Source organism: Arachis ipaensis, chromosome B2 (assembly GCF_059453495.1).
Source record: "Arachis ipaensis isolate K30076 ecotype BB chromosome B2, ASM5945349v1, whole genome shotgun sequence".
Lineage (NCBI taxonomy): Eukaryota > Viridiplantae > Streptophyta > Magnoliopsida > Fabales > Fabaceae > Arachis > Arachis ipaensis.
The window spans coordinates 69840612-69857807 of record NC_142437.1 but is presented as its reverse complement, the minus strand read 5'-3'; the positions used below and the strand labels follow the sequence as shown (position 1 = coordinate 69857807).

At 37.7% G+C, this 17196-nt stretch overlaps 1 non-coding gene across 1 annotated transcript; it reads left to right on the top strand.

Annotated features, from left to right (window-relative positions):
- Positions 1 to 8262: 8262 nt before the first annotated feature.
- LOC148574299 (small nucleolar RNA R71) lies at positions 8263 to 8370 on the top strand. The gene has a single exon (XR_015906620.1). It is a non-coding gene; the product is annotated as a small nucleolar RNA R71 (small nucleolar RNA).
- The last annotated feature ends 8826 nt before the right edge of the window (positions 8371 to 17196 follow it).

Below are 17196 nucleotides of genomic sequence, written 5' to 3'. Positions count from 1 at the left end.
CTGTTGATCCTTCCATGAGAGGTTTGGATGATTTCTCCATGAAGGATTGATAAACCACTATTTTATGGTTTATCTTGTACTCAATTGAGTGGTTTTTATTAACTCTTTACCCACTTATTCATACTATTTGCATGGTTTTATATTTCCTTCCTAATTATGTGTTTTGATTGAAAACATGCTTTTTTGATCTTATATTTGCTTATTATTAATGCTCTTATATTACCATTAGATGCCTTGATATCTGTGTTAAGTGTTTTCAGATATTATAAGGCAGGAATGGCTTGGAGGATGGAGAGGAAGCATGCAAAAGTGGAAGGAATACAAGAAGTTGGAGAAATTGCTAAGCTGTCCAGCCTGACCTCTTCGCACTCAAACAGCTATAACTTTAGCTATAGAGGTCCAAATGACACGGTTCTAGTTGCGTTGGAAAGCTAACGTCCGGGGCTTCGATTTGATATATAATATGCTATAGTTTCCTTGATGCTAGGTGACGCGACCGTGTGATCCATGCGGCCGCGTCGCAGTGACGAAAATCAGCGTGTTTGAATTCTTCTCCAGCGATTTCTGGGCTGTTTCTGACCCAGTTTGCGGCCCAGAAAACACAGATTAGAGGCTATAAAGTGGGGGAATACATCCATTCATAAGAAGGCTCTCATATTTACAATTTTAGGAGTAGATGTAGTTTTTAGAGAGAGTGGTTCTCTCCTCTCTCTTAGGATTAGGATTTAGGATTTCTCTTAGTTTTAGGAGTGACTCTCAATCCCAGGTTCAATGTTCTTTTATTTCTTTTCTCAATTTTGTTTATGACTCTCTATGTTTAGATTGATTTTCTATTTAATATATTTTGAGGTATTTCAGACTTATGATTGCTCCTTTTTATTATATAAATAATTTGGATTTTTCTCTTTTGGCTTTGGTTGAGTCATTGGTAACTCTTGAGTTATCAAACTCATTGTTGATTGAAAATTGGAATTCTTCAAGAATTACTTCGAGATCCAATAACTCTAACTTTTCCCAAGGAAAGACTGGGGCTTGAGGATTTGAATTAATTTGTCCACTTAACTTATCTTCATAGTTAGAGGTTAATAAGGTGGGGGAAGAATCCAATTCTCATCACAGTTGATAAGGATAACTAGGATAGGATTTCCAGTTCTTCATACTTTGCCAAGAGTTTATTTTATTATTATTATTTTATTTTATTTGTCATATAACATATTCCCACCTTACTTCCTAAACCCCAAAACACACTTTTTCATAACCAATAATAAGAACACCTCCCTGCAATTCCTTGAGAAGACGACCCGAGGTATAAATACCCGGTTATCAATTTTAAAAGGGGTTTGTTACTTGTGACAACCAAAACGTTTGTATGAAAGGACTTTTGAAGGTTTAGAAACTATACTTGCAACGAAGATTTATCCGCAATTTTCTAGACCACGCAAAAGTTATCTCATCAAAATGGCGCCGTTGCCGGGGAATTGCAAACGTGTGTGCCTTATTATTGGTTATTGTAAATATTTTTTTTGCTTTTTGCTTGTTTATTTATTTTTATTTTTATTTTTATTTTTTCTTTTTTGTAAATTAAGAGGTTATTGGTTTTTATTTAGTTATAAAAAAAAAATTTCAAAAATTTGTTCTTAGTGTTCATCTTGATCTTTAAGTTGTTCTTAGTTGTTTTCTTCGTTTTGATCTAAAAATTTGAAATTTGGTGTCATTTTATTGTTTTTCTCCTTCCTCATTAAATTCAAAAATATTTTTAATTAATTTTTTTCGAAAAAAAATATTTTCAGATTTTTATTTTTAAAATTTTATTCTTATCTTATCTTATTTCAAAAATCAAATTTCAAAATTCAAATTTCAAAATTTAAATAACCTTTTAATTTAAATTTATTTTTATTTTCATTTTTAATTGCTACTATGAACTCTCACCCCTTTGGCTATTAGTCTGGTTACAATTATGTTGCAGGAAGAAGAAATTACAATGAGAACAGGCATCAAGGTTGGAACAATCAAAGATGGGAGGAGCCACAAGGATTTAATCAACCCTTATGGCAACAACCACCTCCAATGGACTATCAACAACCACCATCATATGCCTATGAACCTCCTCAACACAACTTGGGACCACCATACTCACAAGCCCTTTTCCACCATTCACCTCCATATGACTCTAACTCTCATCCACCATACCAACCACCTTATGAACCAAATGAACCCTCCTATCTACCCCAAACCTCCATGGAGAAAGCACTTGCCGATCTAAACTCTACTATACAAGCTCTCTTCACCCAAATCAGACCACCAAATACCTTTAACAATCAACCCTCAAGCTCTAGTGCACTTCCTTGTCAAACACAGAATAATCTCTCCATCCCATCACCACCATCCATGGAAGAGCACCCACATCCATCAATCCAAGAGCAAGATGATCCCAATTATGCTATTGATATGGAACAGGAAAGAAGAAATCATCTTCGCGAATCCATACTTCATAAAGAGCTAGAGGAGGCCCTATGGGTAAGGGTAGGAGAGACCCTTGAAGATGAAAGAATAGTTGAAAGGAATTGTCATAGAAAGAAAAACATCGAGGATGAGTACGATTTTATACTTAAACAACTGGACAAAGCAGCAATTATTAAAAAGGAAGAAGTGGTTGCGGACTTAAGAGATGCTGTACCTCCATTGGAAAGTCCAATCACAGAGCCTCCTTCCACGGTGTTTGATGTTGATGTTGAGAAGAGCATACAACCTCCAAGGCAGATCATAGTTGAAGATTTTGTAGAGGTTGATCAAGAGGTAGAAGATGTCAAAGAAGAGCACAAGGGAGTGGATCTTGAAATTACCTTGCCAAAGTTGTTGGAAACCCCTCCCCCTAAGTTGCCATCATCCTTCACAACATTCAAGTGGGTAAAATTCATATCCCTTAGCTTTCTAATTCCACTTGAATATGGGCTACTGGAGATGGATGGTCAACTTAGAACTCTTTGTGGCATTAAGAGTAAGAGGAAGATGGTCAGTGGTAAGAACTGTCCTGCAAGGTTCATTATGGTTGGAAGCTTTAAGTTTAAACGCAAAGATTGGTGTAAAGCTCAACTGAATGGGTCTAGGAAGCTGTTTGGTAGCTGCAGTGAGAATTCAAATTACTTATCACCCAGTTGGAAAAATACAGATCCCGACAAGGATGGGTGTAAAAGCAAGATTTGGGATCCTGGAATCTGTTCTGACATTTGTCACCCCGGGAGCCTAAGAATCTGTTTGAAGCTTTTTAAGGGCTTTACATGCTTAGTTTGGGACCCCGGAGGTTACTGGAATCACAAACATTGGTGGAGATTCCTGGATGAATACAAGCATAAGCCACCATAACAGGGAGCTCACCAAATGTCCAACTTAAGGACTTTAACTAAAAGTGCTAGGTAGGAGACAACCCACCATGGTATGATCGTTCATTTTTTATTTTTATTTAGTTTTATTTGTTTTCGAGTTTTATTTTATTTTATTGAACCTGGAGTTTTGCATCACATTCATATTAACACTGCATTCTGCATTTTCTTTTCAGATTAAAAAAAATGCCACGCGACGCGACCGCATCAGCGACGCGTTCGCGTCGCAAGGAGAGGGGAGAAAAAAAAACGAACAGAGAGTCACACTGGAGTGTGGCTGGAGGCATGCCAGTGGCACAAATCGACCCACGCGGCCGCGTCGCCGACGCGTCCGCGTCACATGGGAACTTTGGCCTCCCACGCGACCGCGTCACCCACGCGGCCGCGTGACCTGTAAAATCGACGTAAAGGGTGCATGGCAGAGAGTTATGCTGGAATGGGGCTGGAATGGTGCTAGACGCACAAGCCCTACGATGCGACCGCATGCCCTACGCGTCCGCGTCGTTTTCAAAAAAGGCCATCCACGCGATCGCATGCCCCACGCGACCGCGTCACCCTGGATTTTGGCAATACTAAGTTTTGAACAGAGAGTTGTGCGACCGCGAGGCTGCACTCGCGCCACTAGCACAAATCGAGTCACGCGATCGCGTGCCCTATGCGTCCGCGTCACCCAACCTTATCGCGCACTACGCGACCGCGTCACCCATGCGACCGCGTCACCTGCGCCGCACAACATATCCAGATCAGCCAATTTTCTTATCTTTTCTTCTCTAATCCTTATTTTTCTTATCTTTTCTTATTTCTTTCTTCTTCCTTTCTTATCTTCTTTCCCTTCTCATTCTTCTTATTTTTCTTTTTATTTTATTTTAATTTATTTGCATACTTTCATTCATTGCATTATTTTCATTGGTGTTAGAAATTTATTTGGGTCATTATTTCTATATTTTACTTGTGGATTATTAGAGGAATTATTTGACAATTATATATATTTATTTTTAAAGGGTTGCTTGCATGTTCAATTTATTATTTTCATTAGGTTATTTACCATGCATGCTATGTGTTTGTGAAAACGCCCGTATGGCATTGTGCACTGCTTTTTAGTATCTTTTATCCTACTACTCTGAATGCCTGCTTTTCACAAAACCCTTTTTCATATCATATTCATTCAATATAATTGTCATTACAAACATGTTGCTAGTTTGAAAGACTTGGTAATCTAACTTGGACATTGAATGCTTGATCTATGCTACTCATGCCTTTGCCTGCATGCCAATAAACACCTTGCATTCAATTGTTATCATATGCACTAGCTATTTTCCATTGATGACTTTTCACATGTACTCATGAGCGTGTGTTAACGTCATTCTTCTTTATTGTGCATTGATTACCACCTTTCCCCCTCTCTTCCTTGCTCTAACCCTTAGCTTTATAAGTCACTTTCTTTTTCGCTTTTCAGGATGGCCACCAAGAAGGGTAAAGAGAAAGCTACTCCCAAACTACCGGCAAAGAAAGGAACAAAAAGAGCCCCAGCTGAGGAACCACAACCCCCGTCCACCTGCAAATCTCAACATGCACCGAGGACGGTGCAATCTTTAAGTGTGGGGAGGTCGATACCGATCTCCATGGGTTAGTACCTTTCTGTTTCAACACCAATGTTTAAATTTTCTTTGTTAAAGTAGTTACTGCAATTGCATATTTGATTGCATATTTATTTGATTTTGTGCATTTAGTTACTACTTGGTTAAAGTAATAAAATTCTTTTAAGACCCTCTCTTTGAAAATTTTCACTAATTTAAATTGAAAATTTTTTATGTTAAAACTTGTTTGAAGTTGTAATTGGAACATAGTTTAAAAAGCTAAGAACACACAACATATGAGATTTTGAGCTTATTTGCATGGTTACATTATTTAACCATAAATATTTTATTCTTGTGTGTTTTTTTCTCTATGATTGTAATCTATATTTTGTTCCAATCTATATGTCCAATATTTAGTATATTTACATGTTTTTATATGATTGAGGCCATTGTTTGATTTTAGCTCACTTATCCCAAAATTAGCCTACCTTTTACATCACCCTTGTTAGCCCCCTTGAGCTTTTAAATCCCCTCTATTTTATAACCACATTACTAGCCTTAAGCAGAAAAACAAAATAAGAATCCCAAGTTGAATCCTTGGTTAGCTTAAGATAGATATTGTGTAAAATTTAAGTGTGGAAAATTTTATGGGAACATGGGATGATATGAAAAAGTAGGGAATTAAATTGAATAAGTTATTTGAAAATTTGGGAAGCATGCTCATGTGAAATCAAAATAATTAAATTACCATGTGCATTGAAGAAAAATATATTAAGTAATTAAATAAGGGGATACAAAAAAAAAAAGAAGAAAAGAAAAATGAAAAAAAAAATACCCCAAATGCAAAATAAAAAAATCAATGCACATGGGACAAAATTCAAAAATAAGTTTGATACATGAGCATGTAATACAAAAGTGGGAAAATTTTGGGTAGCTAGGTAAAGTATTTTTTAAATTATATAAAGTATGTATATGTTAGGTGAGATCTTAGACTAATCAAGGATTCACTTTGTTAGCTCACTTAGCCTTATATATATATACCCTCACCCTTACCTTAGCCCCATTACAACCTTGAAAAGACCTCATGATGTTTGCATTGGTACATTAAATTTTTGTTGATTGGTTAGATGAAGAACAAGGTTTAGAAAGCATGACTAGAGAAGAGTAGAGTGAATAACCCTATACACTTGAGAGATTAGAGTGATATACACTTCCAGTGAGGGTTCAACGCTTAAATTCTATGTTCCCTGCTTTCATGAGCTGTCTTCTTACAAGTTCACTTGCTTTTTATTGTCTGATTTGAATTAGTAGAAATTGGTTTGTATTTGTCTTGGAGAACTTATTTACTCTTAACCAAGTAAGTAAAAGCATTTAGCATGTAGTTGCATTCATAGGTTGCATTTCATACCATTCCTCTTCATCTTTATAGCTTCACTTGAGCTTAGCATGAGGACATGCTAGTGTTTAAGTGTGGGGAGGTTGATAAACCACTATTTTATGGTTTATCTTGTACTCAATTGAGTGATTTTTATTAACTCTTTACCCACTTATTCATACTATTTGCATGGTTTTATATTTCCTTCCTAATTATGTGTTTTGATTGAAAACATGCTTCTTTGATCTTATATTTGCTTATTATTAATCCTCTCTTATTACCATTAGATGCCTTGATATGTGTGTTAAGTGTTTTCAGATATTATAAGGCAGGAATGGCTTGGAGGATGGAAAGGAAGCATGCAAAAGTGGAAGGAATACAAGAAGTTGGAGAAATTGCTAAGTTGTCCAGCCTGACCTCTTCGCACTCAAACGGCTATAACTTTAGCTATAGAGATCCAAATGACGCGGTTTTAGTTGCGTTGGAAAGCTAACATCCAAGGCTTCAATTTGATATATAATATGCTATACTTTCCCTGACGCTAGACGATTCGACCGCGTGATCCATGCGGCCGCGTCGCAGTGACGGAAATCAGCGTGTTTGAATTCTTCGCCAGTGATTTCTGGGTTGTTTCGGACCCAGTTTGCAGCCCAGAAAACACAGATTAGAGGCTATAAAGTGGGGGAATACATCCATTCATAAGAAGGCTCTCATATTCACAATTTTAGGAGTAGATGTAGTTTTTAGAGAGAGAGGTTCTTTCCTCTCTCTTAGGATTAGGATTTAGGATTTCTCTTAGTTTTAGGAGTGACTCTCAATCCCAGGTTCAATGTTCTTTTATTTCTTTTCTCAATTTTATTTATGACTCTCTATGTTTAGATTGATTTTCTATTTAATATATTTTGAGGTATTTCAGACTTATGATTGCTCCTTTTTATTATATAAATAATTTGGATTTTTCTCTTTTGGCTTTGGTTGAGTCATTGGTAACTCTTGAGTTATCAAACTCATTGTTGATTGAAAATTGGAATTTTTCAAGAATTACTTCGAGATCCAATAAATCTAACTTTTTCCAAGGAAAGACTGGGACTTGAGGATTCGAATTAATTTGTCCACTTAACTTACCTTCATAGTTAGAGGTTAATAAGGTGGGGGAAGAATCCAATTCTCATCACAGTTGATAAGGATAACTAGGATAGGATTTCCAGTTCTTCATACTTTGCCAAGAGTTTATTTTAGTATTATTATTTTATTTTATTTGTCATATAACATATTCCCACCTTACTTCCTAAACCCCAAAACACACTTTTTCATAACCAATAATAAGAACACCTCCCTGCAATTCCTTGAGAAGACGACCCGAGGATTAAATACTCGGTTATCAATTTTAAAAGGGGTTTGTTACTTGTGACAACCAAAACGTTTGTACGAAGGGATTTCTGTTGGTTTAGAGACTATATCTACAACACGACTGTTTTTATGAAATTCTTTACTGTCAAAAATCCTAACGTCAAGGATTATAGGTGTTTCCATAGGGTTCTCCCATGTAATTCACCTCTTCCATTGCTGGGTTCTCAAGATCATAAGCTTCTTCTTCAGATGAAGCTTCTTTGGTACTGCCTATTGCTGCTTGCATTCTAGATAGACTTTGAGAAATCATATTGACTTGTTGAGTCAATATTTTGTTCTGAGCCAATATGGCATTCAGAGTATCAATTTCAAGAACTCATTTCTTCTGACTTGTCCTATTATTCACAGGATTCCTTTCAGAAGTGTACATGAATTGGTTATTTGCAACCATTTCAATGAGTTCTTGAGCTTCTGCAGGCGTCTTCTTCAGATAAAGAGATTCTCCAGCAGAGTTGTCCAATAACATCTTGGACAGTTCAGATAGACCATCATAGAAGATACCTATGATGCTCCATTCTGAAAGCATGTCAGAAGGACACCTTCTGATCAATTTCTTGTATCTTTCCCAAGCTTCATAGAGGGATTCACCTTCCTTCTGTCTGAAGGTTTAGACCTCCACTCTAAGCTTGCTCAATTTTTGAGGTGGAAAGAACTTTGCCAAGAAGGCATTAACTAGCTTTTCCCAAGAGTTCAGGCTTTCTTTAGGTTGTGAGTCCAACCATGTTCTAGCTCTGTCTCTTACAGCAAAGGGAAAAAGCATAAGTCTATAGACCTCGGGATCAACCCCATTGGTCTTGATAGTGTCACAGATTTGCAAGAATTCAGCTAAGAACTGATGAGGATCTTCCAATGGAAGTCCATGAAACTTGAAATTCTGTTGCATCAGAGAAACTAATTGAGGCTTAAGCTCAAAGTTGTTTGCTCCAATGGCAGGGATTGAGATGCTTCTCCCATAGAAGTCTGGAGTAGGTGCAGTAAAGTCACCAAGCACGTTCCTTGCATTGTTGGCATTGTTGTTGTTTTTGGCTGCCATGTCTTCTTCTTGTTTGAAAAGTTCTGTTAGGTCCTCTATAGAGAGTTGTACTTTGGCTTCTCTTAGCTTTCTCTTCAAGGTCCTTTCAGGTTCAGGATCAGCTTCAACAAGAATGCCTTTGTCCTTGCTCCTGCTCATATGAAAAGAGAGAAGGAGAAAATATAGAATCCTCTATGTCACATATAGAGATTCCTTGAGGTGTCAGAGGAAAAGAAGAATAGAAGGAGGAGGTAGAGAAGAGAGAATTCGGACTTATCAAGGGAGATAGAGTTTGAATTGCATATTGAGGAGGAGTGTTAGTCCTTAAATAGAAGGGTGTGAGAAGAGGGGAAGAATTTTCAAAAATAAATTAAAAAAATTTTTAAAAAATTTAAAAGAAATTTCAAAATTTGATTGATGATTTTTGAAAACTAAGATTAGGAAAGAAATTAAGTGAATTTTGAAAAAGATTTTGAAATTAGAAATCAAAAAGATATGATTGAGACTTAATTTTGAAAAAGATATGATTGAGAAGATATGATTGAAAATCAAATAAAAAAAAAAGAAAAGTTTTAAAATTAAAGTTGATTACTTGACTAACAAGAAATTAGAAGATATGATTCTAGAATTAAAACTTTTGCTCCTTTCTTAATAGGCAAGTAATAACTTGAAAATCACTAATTGTAGCAAGGATTTTTGAAAATAGTAATAAATAAAAAAATTGAAAAGAAATTGATTTTGAAAAGATATGATTTGAGAAAAAATTTAATTTTGAAAAATTATGAAAACTTGAAAAAGATTTGAATTGAAAACAAAATCTTCCCTCTAGTGTCATCCTGGCGTTAAACGCCCAGAATAGCATCCATTCCGGCATTTAACGCCCAAAATTCTACCTTTTTTGGGCGTTTAACGCCCAGCCAGGTACCCTGGCTGGTGTTTAAATGCCAGTTTTCCTTCTTCACTGGGCGTTTTGAACGCCCAGCTTTTTCTATGTAATTCCTCTGCTGAATGTTCTGAATCTTCAATTCTTTGTATTATTGACTTGAAAAGACACAATTTTGAAAAAATTTTTTGAATTTTTATTGATGAGAAACAATAAGAAAAAATGCAACTAAGATCAAATAAACAATGCATGCAAGACACCAAACTTAGAAGTTTGTATACTAAGGATTATAACAATTTGAAAATGCATGTAAGAAACAACAAAAGACACAAAATAAGAGAAATTAAAGATCAGAGCAAGGAAATCATCAAGAATAACTTGAAGATCAATAAAGAACATAATGCGTGTATTTGAAAAATGCGAGAAGAATAAAGACATGCAATTGACACCAAACTTGAAAATTAATACTAGACTCAAACAAGAAACATAAAATATTTTTTGATTTTTATGGTTTTATATTTTTTTTTTGATTTTTCAAAAATTGAATGGAAAGGAAAATAAAGGGATTCAAAATTTTTAATAAGAATTCCAGGAATCATTGCAATGTTAGTCTAAAACTCCGTTCCAGGAATTAGACATGGCTTACTAGCCAGCCAAGCTTTCAGTGGAAGCTTCGGTCCAAAACACTAGACATGGCCAATGGCCAGCCAAGCTTTAGTAGATCATTACTTTCAACAGTAAGATTGATAGAAATCATCAAGCTCTCGTGATGATAAGTTGAAACCTCGGTCCAAAAGATTAGACATGGCTTCACAGCCAGCCAGACTTCAACAAATCATCATGAAACTCTAGAATTCATTCTTAAAAACTCTGAAGAACAAAATAGAAAATTTTTTGTAATTATTTTTTTTTAATTTTTTTCGAAAATAAAAACTAAAATTACCTAATCTAAGCAACAAGATGAACCGTCAGTTGTCCAAACTCGAACAATCCCCGGCAACGGCGCCAAAAACTTGGTGCACGAAATTGTGATCATCAACAATGGTGCCAAAGACTTGGAGCTCTCAAACGTGAATCACACTTTGTCACAATTCTGCACAACTGATCAGCAAGTGCACTGGGTCGTCCAAGTAATACCTTACGTGAGTAAGGGTCAATCCCATGGAGACTGTCGGCTTGAAGAAAGCTATGGTCACCTTGTAAATCTCAGTCAGGCAGATTCAAATGGTTATGGAGAATTGATAATTAAAAGATGACTAAAATATAAAATAAAGATAGAGATACTTATGTAATTCATTGGTAGGAATTTCAGATAAGCGTATGAAGATGCTTTGTTCCTCCTAAACTTCTGCTTTCCTATTACCTTCATTCAATCATTCATACTCCCTTCCATGGAAAGCTTTATGTTGGGCATCACCGTTGTCAATGGCTACTTCCCGTCCTCTCAGTGAAAATGTTCCAAATGCGTTGTCACCGCACGGCTAATCATCTTTCGGTTCTCAATCATGTTAGAATAGGATCCATTGATCCTTTTGCGTCTGTCACAGGCCCAAAAATTGCGATATTGAAGCTCGTCACAGTCATTCCTTCCCAGATCCTACTCAGGATACCACAGACAAGGTTTAGACTTTCCGGATCTCAAGAATGATCGCAAATAATTCTAGCCTATACCACGAAGGTTCCAATCTTGGATTAGAAACCCAAAAGATACGCATTCAAGCCATTGCTAGTAGAACAAAGGTGGTTGTCAAGCACATGTTCATAGGTGAGAATGATGATGAGTGTCACGGATCATCACATTCATCAAGTTAAAGAATGCATGAATATCTTAGAGAAGAAGTAGGCGTGAATTGAATAGAAGGACAATAGTAATTGTATTAATTCATGAAGAACAGCAGAGCTCCACACCTTAATCTATGGTGTGTAGAAACTCCACCGTTGAAAATACATAAGAACAAGGTCTAGGCATGGCCGAATGGCCAGCCTCCCAAAGAGGGTTCAATCATCAAAACATGATTAAAAAGATGAAAATACAATAGCAAAAGGTCCTATTTATAGAAAACTAGTAGCCTAGGGTTACAGAAATAAGTGATTAATGCAGAAATCTTCTTCCGGGCCCACTTGGTGTGTGCTTAGGCTGAGCGTTGAAGCTTTCATGTGTAGAGACTTTTCTTGGAGTTAAACGCCAGCTTTTGTGCCAGAATTTCTATGCTGAATTTGAACACCGGTTTGGGCCATCAAATCTTGGGCAAAGTATAGACTATTATATATTTCTGGAAAGCCCAGAATGTATACTTTCCAACGCAATTGAGAGAGTGCCAATTGGGCTTTTGTAGCTCCAGAAAATCCACTTCGAGTGCAGGGAGGTCAGAATCCAACAGCATCTGCAGTCCTTTTTCAGCCTCTAAATCAGATTTTTGCTCAGGTCCCTCAATTTAAGCCAGAAAATACCTGAAATCACAAAAAAACACACAAACTCATAGTAAAGTCTAGAAATATGATTTTTATTTAAAAAATAATAAAAACATAATAAAAACTAATTAAAATATACTAAAAACATACTAAAAACAATACCAAAAAGCGTATAAATTATCCGCTCATCACATACGCGTCACTTGGCAAAAATCCTAGTCACGCGTACGCGTGGGTCACACGTACGTGTCGCTGCCAGCTTCTCAAAACACCATTTTCTTGCGTTCTTTCCAGTTTTGCATGCTTCCTTTCCATCCTCTAAGTCATTCCTGTCTTATAAACCCTAAAAACACTCAGCAAATATATCACGGTATCGAATGGTAATAAGAGGGAATCAAAATTAGCAAGTTTAAGGCCAAAGAAGCATGTTTTCAATCATAACATAAAATTAGGAAGGAAAATGTAAAACATGCGAATTATATGCATAAGTGTGAGAATAATGGATAGAATCTACTATATTAAGCACAAGATAAACCCTAAAAATGGGGTTTATCATACACCTTTGAAAGTTTGCTGGTGCATTGCAGAGGCTAAACGGCATCCTTCTATAGTCGAACACTCAATATGGGCATGTGAACATTGTCTTTTCTTGGTCCTGAGGATCTACTGCAATTTGGTTATGGCCCAAGTAGCCATCCAAGAAGCAGTAGAATGCATGGCCAGCTAGCCTCTCTAGCATCTGGTCTATGAAAGGTAAGAAAAAGTGATATTTTCTTGTAGCGTTGTTGAGTCTCATATAGTCGGTGCACATACGCCATCCTGTGACAGTTCTTGTAGGGATTAGCTTATTCCTTTCATTGTGGATCACTGTCATCCCACCTTTCTTGGATACTACTTGTACAGGGCTTACCCAGGGACTATCTGAAATAGGCTATATGATCCCAGCCTCCTGATGAGTCCATATTTAATGGTATGTTTTGACTCATTTTGGATGGATTCTAGCACATGAACTCACACTTAAGCACCCAAATAGCATACTTTTGTGTTTGATCCCTAGTTTGATCTTAAATGTGAAAACATACAATTTTGTGCTTTAATAGAGCAATTTAATCCCACTTTTATGTTATTCGATGCCGTGATATAGTTTGTGAGTGATTTCAGGCCTTGGAGGCAAGAATGGATAGCCAAAAGTGGAAGAAAGCATGTACAAGGGAGAAAACATGAAGAAAACAAGGAAAGGTACACAAGCGAAGTGTGCGTGCGCACAGCCCTGCGTGCGCGCGCACAAGCGATAATTTCCATGTGTGCGTACGCATGCACCTGTGCGTACGCATAGGTCAATTTTCAGCCGCGTGTGCGAACACACACGTCTGTGCATCCGCACAGGTCCCTGCATGTGATTTCATTAATGAGGCAGGTGCTGCGCGAATTTGGAGGCCTCTTGGCCCATTTTGGAAGGCTGAATTGCTGTTTGGAAGTGCTATATGGAGGAGAATTGACCACTTAACAAAGGGGGGGGGGGAAGCCTTAGAGCAATTTTTAGGAGTTTTCATAGTAATTAGGAGTAGGAGTAGTGTAGAGTAGAATGCTCTCTTAGGGTTTTCAATTTCCATTTCCTTGTAGCATTTTATAGCAAGCTTTGATCTTTGATTTTACTTCTTCAATTGTAAGTACTCTCATTTTCCTCTTTAATTCAAGAACTTTTACTTTCACTTCCTTTTAGTTCAATTTACTTTGTTATTATTGCAATTTTGTGTTTCTTGAAGTTTTGATTAATGAATTTTACATTTCATGCTTCCTTTATATTTGATTGCTTGTTTATGTTTGGTTTTGTCGATAGTTGGTTATAGTTTTACATTTTACTTCGCAATTCTCCATGTTTTACTTTTATGCACACAAGGTGTTTGTGAAAATGCCAACTCTAGATTTTGAGTAGAATTTTCCCACCTTGGCTTGTGGTTTGAGTTCCTAGGATGCTAGAGTCATAATGTCCAACATTTAGTGGTAATTCTTGGGTAGTTAGTTGGCTCTTGTTTCCATTGACGCTAGCCTTTTATCAACTAGTTTGGTAAGTTAGTTAGGACTAATGGATTAAGGTCAATTATGCTTGCTTGACTTACTCCTCGATGATTGGGGTTGACTAGGCGAGTGACTCATGATAATTACCATAGTTGTGGTTATGGCCATGATAGGATTCCTTGAATACTCACTCCTAAGTCAAGGCTTTCTTATTGCGTTTTCACTAGTTTTGATCCTATTTACCTTTACTTGCTTTAATTACAATATTGATCATTGCTTAGTTCTTTTAATCTTTCGTTCTTTAATTGGACAAAACCCCTTTTTTCTCTTCACATCCGAAAGAAGTAACATTTCATTTGCATTGCTAGGGAAGACGACCCAGGAGCTAAATACTCTCGGTTTATATTTTGTATTAGATTTATTATTTGATAGTGAGAATTTGTTGTTGGTTTGGACTATGCTACCAACGAAGTGATGCTTGTCTTTGATTGATTCCAAACCATGCAATAATTTTCTACATCAAATTTGGCACCATTGCCGGGGATGTGCAAACGGTGTTATATCTTTTGGTTGTTGTGAATATGTTAATAGTGTAAATAGCTCTTTTTGTTTATTTGTTTCTTTTTGTTAGTAGATTTTTGTTTATATTTTCTTAATGACTTTTTCACACCATTGCCACAATGCACCCCAATGGAACCCAAACACTTACCTATATGGTCACCAACCTTATACACCATCACCTCACTACATACAAAACCCTTACCCACATGAGTTTGATTGTCAACCTTCATCACCTCAATCTTCATCTTCATACATGGATCAAGCCACACAAGAAGTACTTTTCATGCTCATTCAAGAACAATAAGAGTTCCGAAAGAAGCAAGAGAAAGTCATGTCTATCTTAGCAAAAGCTTTGGGTCATTTAGCTTCATTGTTCTCATACCACAAACAAGAAATCCTAGTGGATGAATGTATGGAACCAAGTGAAAAGTGTAGAGTGAAAGAAGAATTGCAAGTTCAAGTAGAAGATGTCAAGTCACAACATAAAGTGCAAAAGGGGATAAATGAATAGTGGATAGGAATTGATCAAGAGGATTCCATCATTCAAACTTTTTTGTCCAACTTGGATAATTCCTTTTATGACCTTCATGAACCTCTATCATTAGATTTGGAAGGAGATGTTGATGTGGACTTCACACAACCTCCAATATTTGACTTGAGTGATGATGAAGAAGATTCAAAAGAGGTTGAGGAAGATTCTGTTTACCAAGAAGTGAAGATAGTTGTGCAAGAACAAATTGAGCGGGCGAAGACTTCTCTAACAAGATTTCTAGACCCACATCAATATGCCGTTTTAGAAACAGATGGCCAACTTCGGACCTTTCTTGGAGTAGTGGATGGTGAAGAGAAGAATGTTAATTGGCAAAGAAAAGGAATATTCATCAAAGGAGCCAACTTAACATTTGGAGCTCAATTTCGGCGCAAGAGTCAATTTAATGGATTCCGGGGAGTGCACAATCTTTTCAATGGTGATAGAGGAACTCAAGTATGGAATCCGAGCATTAATTTCAAAGTCAATACTCGAGGATCCTAGTTTCTAGCTTGAAGTCTCTTATAAGTTTGATGCAACTTAATTGGGACCCTGGAGGTCAAATCAATAGCAAACTTGGTTGGAGATTCAAGGAGGAGTGGAAGCATAAGCCGCCCTAACAAGGATCTCCTGATCAAGTCTAACTTAGGACTATAAACCAAAATGCTAGGTGGGAGACACCCTACCATGGTAATATCCTTCTAACCCTCTCTCTTTTAGCCTTTGTTTCATGAATAATTGGTTAGTCTGCTTGGTTGGTTGGTTTTATTTTGATGTTTGTTGACCGATTTTGGTAAAAAATACGGTGTTTTTGGGAGTTTTGTGATGTTTTGGGGCTTGAAAACCTGTTTGGGATGTCAATTTTGGTGCCTTAGAGCCAAAATTTTTGTTGCAAAAACAGAGACCTGTGTGTCCGCACAGACCTGTGCATGCGCACGGTGCCCCTGTTTTCCCATCCCTGTGCGTCCACACAGCAGTGTGCGCACGCACGCCCCCAAGAGCCCCCTCTGTTCGCAAAACACACAAAGGTTGTACGTGTGCACACCACTTCCTTTTCCCTTCTATGCGTCCGCACACCATGTGTGCGGCCGCACGGTTAAAAAAAAAAAACAAACTCGTGCGAGCGCACACCTTCTTATGCGCCCGCACAGCTTGATCAACACACCCTGGTCGTAGCGCATGCACAAGCTGTGCGTATGCACCCAAACCTTTTCCCTCTTCTGTGCGTCCGCACACCCCTTGTGCGCCCGCACAGGTTGCATTTCACCTCCTGCTCGCAGCGCTCGCACGACCCTGTGCGCGCGCATACCCCTTCTTTCACCCCTGTGTGCGTCCGCACACGACCTTGTGCGTCCACACAGGTCCCTTTTCAAATGTTAATTCGAAAAGATCAGGGGCTCGCGCTTCAGTTTCCCCCAGTAACCCTTTCTCCCTCTTTTCTCTAAAACACTCACCCAACCCCTCTTCTCCCTCCACCCCACGACCAAACACCACCGGCGAACCTCCGCGCCGCCGTCGCCAATCCTTCCTTCTTCTTCTCTCTTTCCTCTACATTTTCTCTTCTCTCTCTCTCTTCCCTATCTCTGTACCGCGTAACCTCCAGCCCTAGGCCGCGCCACTCCAGCGCCGACCAGTCACCAGCGGTGGCGAGTTTCTGTGCCACCGTGACTGTTCACCACTTCCCCTTCCTTCTACCACCTTTTCCTTCCTCTACATTATAGGTTTGACCCCTGTTTCCCCTCCCCTGTTCCATTTCTTTTCTGTCTCATTTTACTGCTTCTTTTTAGTTTTGATTTTTAATTCTGCTTTAGTTACTAGGTGGTTTTAGGTTAGATGATTTCTAGTTTTCTAGATTGAATATGGATATTGATTTTGGCTGAGTATTTTGAATTGTTTCCTGGGCTGGATGATGATTGCTGTGTCTGAGACTGAATGCTATTGTTTTTTTTGCCTGCACTTTGAATGATGCAATACATATTGAACTTTGGTTGCTGCCTCTGCATTCTCCACATGCTATGCTTGATAAATTGCTTAAATG